The sequence below is a fragment of the Leucopleurus acutus genome (assembly GCF_964270905.1).
Source record: "Leucopleurus acutus genome assembly, chromosome: 1".
Taxonomy (NCBI): Eukaryota; Metazoa; Chordata; class Mammalia; order Artiodactyla; family Delphinidae; genus Leucopleurus; species Leucopleurus acutus.
The window spans coordinates 3986740-3992942 of record NC_139142.1 but is presented as its reverse complement, the minus strand read 5'-3'; positions in this window follow the sequence as shown (position 1 = coordinate 3992942).

The window sequence follows — 6203 nt, the reverse complement described above, 5'->3', positions numbered from 1 at the left end:
GTGTTTCTTGCCTTAACAAAAACTGATGGATGTGCTACTAATCTGAGGAGGGGTGAACGTCGGGATGCTCTCTGGCTCGGGCCCGTCTGATGGGAGGGGCAGGGGAGCCAGCTCCGGTCCCAGGAAGCCACCTGTCCCCCGCCCACTGGATACTCGAGGGTGATGGGATGCCCAGAAGCAGAGCTGGCCTGGGGGGATCCTGAAGTGCTTGCACGTTCGGATGAACTAACCCGGGCAGGTCCCCCTTCTTCTAATGGTTTTAGGAAGCCAGGCTTCTTTCCAGAAAGGAATAGAGACAGGAGGTGGAGGAAGTCTGTGCTGGTCCCTGGAGCCCCGGAGGGGCCGCCCCCAGAGCCGCGACTCTTCCCGCCCCCGCCCCGCTCCTCACATATTCCCAGGGCCCTGGTGGGGGCCTGGTAGAGCAGTCATCCTGCTTAAACTAACGGGGAGCGGACGGCCGAGCTGCTCCGCTCCAGCCTGGCTGCGACCCGGGGCCAACACTCGTTCCACACGTTGGCGACTGAGCAGGCCCTGAGGGACCGCAGAGGTAGAGCCCAGATGCGGCCCCTGCCCCGCTGGCGGGGCACCGCCCAGCTCAAGGAAGCTCAGGCCGTCGGCCAGCAGTGTGTGGCTGGGGCCGAAGGGGGACAGAGGGGAGCAAGGGCAAGGGTGCTTCGGACTCGAGTCCATGAGGAGTCCTGGGGTCCGCGCACCTGGCTTTGCCGGAGCAGATGAGCTGGACACGCAACCAGTGGGAGAGAGAGGCTGACCGCTGCCACTGCCACCGTCAATGCCATTGTCAACGCCAAAGCTGTGACAACCACCACCACTACGGCCACCTCCTCCTCTTTCTCTTTCCACCTTCCTCCTTCTCCCTCCCCCCTTCCTCCCTCCTCCCCTCCCCTCCCCACAGGGAGGTGCCTCAAGGGAACTACAGGCAAGTCCAGCCAGGACTGCACGGGGCCGAGCGTGGCTCCTCGCCTCGGGGGATCGTGGGCACATCTCAGCCGAGGAGACCTGAGCCCAGTCCCTGAGCAAGACGGAGACACGGATGGTGCTGAGTGAGGGTCCAGGCAGCGCCGAGGTGAGAAGAAGACAGCCTCCAGCTGTGCTCGCCTGGACGAGACCGCGGCCAGCCAGGGGCAGCCGAGAGTCCAGGAGAGAGAGTCCTGCGCGCGGTGGGCCCCCAGCCTCTGGTGAAGCTTGCGCGTCCACACGAAAGTCCCCTTGATGTTCCGGAGCGGAGACCCCAGCTCCAGCCTCCAGTGAACCTCGGGCAGCCGGAGGGAGGGCCACCGTGACGTTCCGGAGCGGAGAGCCCAGCTCCAGCCTCTGCTGAAGCTCAGATGCCCGTGATGAGGGGCCCCATTGTTGTTCCAGAACTGAGACTCCAGCTCTGGCCTCCAGTGAACCTTGAGCCTCCCGAAGGAGGGCCCCCTTGATATTTCAGAACTGAGACCCTAGCTGCAGCCTCTGACGAAGCTCAGACGTGCAGAACTGCTGAGAAAGCCTCCAGGCCATGGGCTTGCCTGGGCACGACTGGGTGTGGCCAAGGTTTGACTTGACGGGAGGTGGCAGAGGAGACTCTGCTCTCCACGCATGGCCTGCAGCTCTCTTCACTAGCGACACTGGAGGTACTGGAGCCCGCAGGAAGCTGGGTTCCAGATGCATAAGGAGAGACGTGGAGCAGGGGCTGCTGGCCGGAGGAAGCGTGTTAGGAAGAGCCTGGCAGCAGAAGTCATGGATTGCGGGCGGGGCCCTGCTGACGGAGCCTGCCCGTGAGTGTGTATCTCGGCAGCAAAATGCCGTTTTATGCCTTTTAGTTGTGCCGGACTCATGGCTGGCTGCACACCAGACTTGACCCACGGGGCTGCCAAGTTGGCTGGACCCTGGAATGTAACCCAAGCTCGTTTCTGCGGCTTAGCTCCTCTCCCAGGGGAAGGTGCTGAACACCCACTCGCCAGCCCGGCACGAAGCCACGGCCTCGGGGCTGGTCAGATCTGGTTGCCTCTTTCCAGCAACGGAAGTTTGCTGAGGTTGGGACTGAGACGGGGCCAGGCCATCGCGATGGGTGGTGCAGATGGCATGGACGGCAAAGGAGGCCCCCCAGTACACAGGGACACGATGGTAGCTTCCCAGATGCAGCTGCATTCTGGGCTGGGACCCTGCCCCGAGCACCTTGAAGGTCACTGTGGCCCTTCAGACGTTGGGTTGACACCAGACTGTCCACTAAACTGGAGAGAGATGGCAACGAATGAAATAAGGCTGAAAACATCGCCTTGTTCAGAAACCGTAAGAACGTCATGGGTTGACACAGTTGAAGTGATGAAAAGTGTCAACATTGGGAGGAGAGAATGCTGAGTGTGAGTCTGGATGTGCTGACTTTGAAATCTTTAGACTGGGAGGTTCTGAGAATCTGATATCATCATTTATGCCATTCAGACATAGCTACAATAATATATCCCAGAAACGGACTTATTTTCTGCAGTTGGAGTCTGCAGGAAAAGGGAGCTGCCAGCAAGCGTTCTTGGAAACACATCCTAACGATGCCAACATCATTTTGGTGAGATTTCCTGGAAATTCTTTCGAATTTGAAACCATGCACACAAAAACTTCTTTTATGAGTAACTGGAACTCGAGACCTGGGATGGAATGGAGGAGAAATGTCCTCTTAGAGGACTGCCCTGCCCCCCTCCCCCCTCCCCCCCCCACTCTCATTTGGCCAAGTTATTTTAGGAGATTTCCAAGAACAAGCAATTATTAGAATCACCCGTTGCTGATTTCCTAGAAGTTTCCACAACAAATTCTGAAGCCAAATGAAAAATGGGTGAGCCAGCGGGCTTGTCATGTTTGTGAAGAAAATGTGAAACCACGCCATGACATCACCAGCTTCAGGGGGCGAGGCTCAAAGCAGAACCACAGTAGTGGAAATAAGGACAGATGGAACTTCCGGATCTCCTGACTTAACGTAGGTCAGAGATTATGACATAGCCCCTCCCAGGAAGGTTGCCGAACTCTTAAGATTTTCTGGAGTGCGCTAGGTATTGTGCGGAGCCTCTGGAGGAAGAGATGAATTTGACTCAGCCCCTGCCCTCCAAGTGCGAAAGACCAGATTCCAGGTGCTACTGCTGCTGTGGTCTCAGGGTAGAGGGCCGCCCTTGGCGCAGGGCTGGATGGCCGGCCGTCGTGGTCTCCCAGTCAGCGCCCACTTTACAGATGAGAACACTGAGGCTGAGAGAAAGATGGGTTACTCGATGTCCATTAAGACCAGACCTCTCTGGAGGTCAACGTTCCCTACCCCAGGCAGCCTCTGATTGTACTGAGATTCAGGAAGAGCCCAGAAGGCTGAGTGGATTGCCCACAGACACCCATCGAGAGAAGTAGGAAGGCTTGGCGCCGGAGTGACTGTGTACCCGTTCTCCAAGAGCCCAGCCCCAGCGCCATCCTGGAAGACCAGGCCAGAGGGAGTGAGGATGCTCGGGGTTGGGGGGTGGGGGGGATGGCACAGGAGGACCCCCGTCCGGGAGTCTAGGGAGCCAGGCCCGGCCACTGTTGGTCTCTGACTCTCCCTCGGGGCTTTAGTTTCCCCATCACTCACTCTGTCCTCCTCCTGCTTTTTGGAGGGACATTCTCTGGTGGGATTTCCCACTCCCGCTTTGTGAGAAGTGGCCACTGGGTGAAACGGCTTCGTGGCAAAGAGGCAGACGAGTACTGAGGGAGAGGAAAATCATGGCCTTCTTCCTTCCCAGGAGGGGTTGGGCCATGCCTCCGATTTCACAGACACTCCCAGCTCAGCTCCTAGAGGAAGCAGGGAATGAAGATGCCTTGGGCTGCAGTTTTCTCCCAGCAGATTGTAATCTTCCCCTCTTATCCACACTGGTGGCCATCGTTTTGGAGCTGGGAGCCGGAGCGAGGCAGGGGCAGGCGGCCCGTGGAAAGCTTTCTCTCCAGCTCCCTTCACGTGGAGGGGTATTCTCCCATGGGGCCCTCCCTGTACATCTCAGGAGACAGTTTGCGCTCTGCCCCTACTCCTGCACTCAGCCGTCACGTCGGGTCTCTGGGGAAGCCAGTCCCAGCCGCGGCCAAAGCTCTCTGCAGAGGCTGGGCCCGCCCAGGGGGTGGGTGGAGGTGGGTTGGGAGGACAGATGGCAGGCAGTAAGGGGTAACACAACAGCCACGTGGTCTAGAGTCGGGCCAAATTCCAGCCAAATGCGACAGCAACGAGGGGGAGCCCCTACTCCAGGGAGACGTTTTTTAGGCGAATTTGATAGCTGTGTGCTTCCCAGACAGCCCACAGTCCCGGAGCTGAGGAGCCTCCGAGGCCAGAGCTGCCCTGGACTCCGAGTTGCCCTCGGGGGGGCTGGGTGAGGGTCCGGAGGGGCTGGCAGGGCGCTGTGGAATGTTACCTATATACCTGCACTTCACAAAGCACTTTATCTGTTTGCTTGGTGGTGGCTGATGGTGGAAGGAGTGGATGGATGTGTGCCTGTCAGGGGCTGGGTGCTCCTTGGGCCCCCCCATGTCACGGTGGAGACCTCGGGCTCAGAGACAGGATACTCACATGTCCGTAGGGGCGACGGGGCCAGGAGCGGCCTTTTCTGCGATGTCCTGGCCGGGGCCTCAGTGCACAGCAATCAGAGGCCACTGTGCTAGGAAGAAAGCACCCGGGGCGCCCCTGCTTGGCCGTCCGGGATTAATTACCCAGGCTGGAACTTGCCTCTTTAGAATTAACTGTGACTCCAAAGGGTCTTATCAAACCTCCCATGCAGCTTGGGCTCCTGCCACCTTGCACGGGCGCTGCTTTTGGAGGTTTCTGCAACCTGGGGCCCCTGATCCAGGGATTAGTCTGCACCCCTTCACCGCAGCTCCTGCACTGCCCCCAGCGCCAGATAGGTGCCCGGTCGGTGTCGCGTGGCTGCCCCAGGTTAGGCTCAAGTGCTGTCCCAGCCCTGGGGGACGGTGCTCAGGATGCAGGGGGGTCCTGGCCCGGGGTGGGGACAGATGTGAGCCTGAGCCTGCCTGTGTGTGCCTGGGTGTGCACGGGTGTGTGCGCCTGGGTGTGTGTGTGCATGTGCGAGTGTGTGCGCGCGCACGCGTGCATGTGTATGAAAGAGAGACACAGGGTGGAGAGTGACTGGAGATGAGAGACAGTGGGTCTCTCCCTAATGCCAGACACCCTGACTGGATTCCACGTCCACTCTCCTCTAGACCCACTCCCCGCAGCCACCCCTGCCACGTGCCCCCCGTAGCTTTCCACCAGCCCGTCTGTGTGTCCACTGTAGCCACAGCAAGTAGAAAAGTGGCAGCCTTGGCCCTCACCCCTTACCCTTCTGTGACCCCCCCACACATTGCCTCTCCTTGGCGATGCGCCCACAGGTGGGGGGGGGACCTTGCGCCGGTGAGTTGCTGACACACCCACTCACCAGCTCTGCCCAGTGTCCCGGAGTGGAGCCTTCCCTGCCGCAGCCCCCCACCTCCTCCCCACCCACCTGGGGTTCTGCTCAGCTCCCCCACGCCAGGTCCCAGACCCCAGCTTCCCCGGCAGCTCGCAGGACACGTTCAGCCGCTTCCCGGATGGAGGGACAAGGATGGCTTGAGCAAGGTGCGCTGGGTCTTGTGCCGGTCTCCGCAGCCTGCCCAGCCTCCCTGGCCGCCGCCTGGGCGCGGCTGCCACCCACGGGCGCCGGCCGGAACCCCTGGACCCAGACCTCGGCGGCTGCACGGTGTCCTCCACAGAGCCTCGGAGTATGCCTGCGCCCCGTGGCACTCAGCCCAGATGCTGCACCGTCCAGGTCAGTTCCCGCCTGCCCCACGGTGCCCCACCCGCTTCTCACCCAGGTGACGCGTCTACCTGAGACCCAGAACCCAGAGGGGCAACGTTTGTCGTCACGAAGCATAGAACGCGTTGGCCTGGAGTGAAAAGCGCCAAAAGTGACAGACTCGCTGATGAAAGTCTGTTTTGTCCGATTGGTTTGCCAGCGAGGTTGAGAGTGGAGGAGTCCAATGAGCTCTGTGCTTTTGACAGATGTATATCTACATGTTACACATCTAGTATGCGGTACCCAGGAGGTTATATCATTGCCACTCTGTAAGCTTGGCATGAAAGCTTTGGTGCCAGTTTACAAAGGGGCTGGGGGAAGGCGGGATGGCTTTGCAAAATTCCTTAACGGGGTCTGCAAGCAAAATGTTCGCTGAGCGCAGTC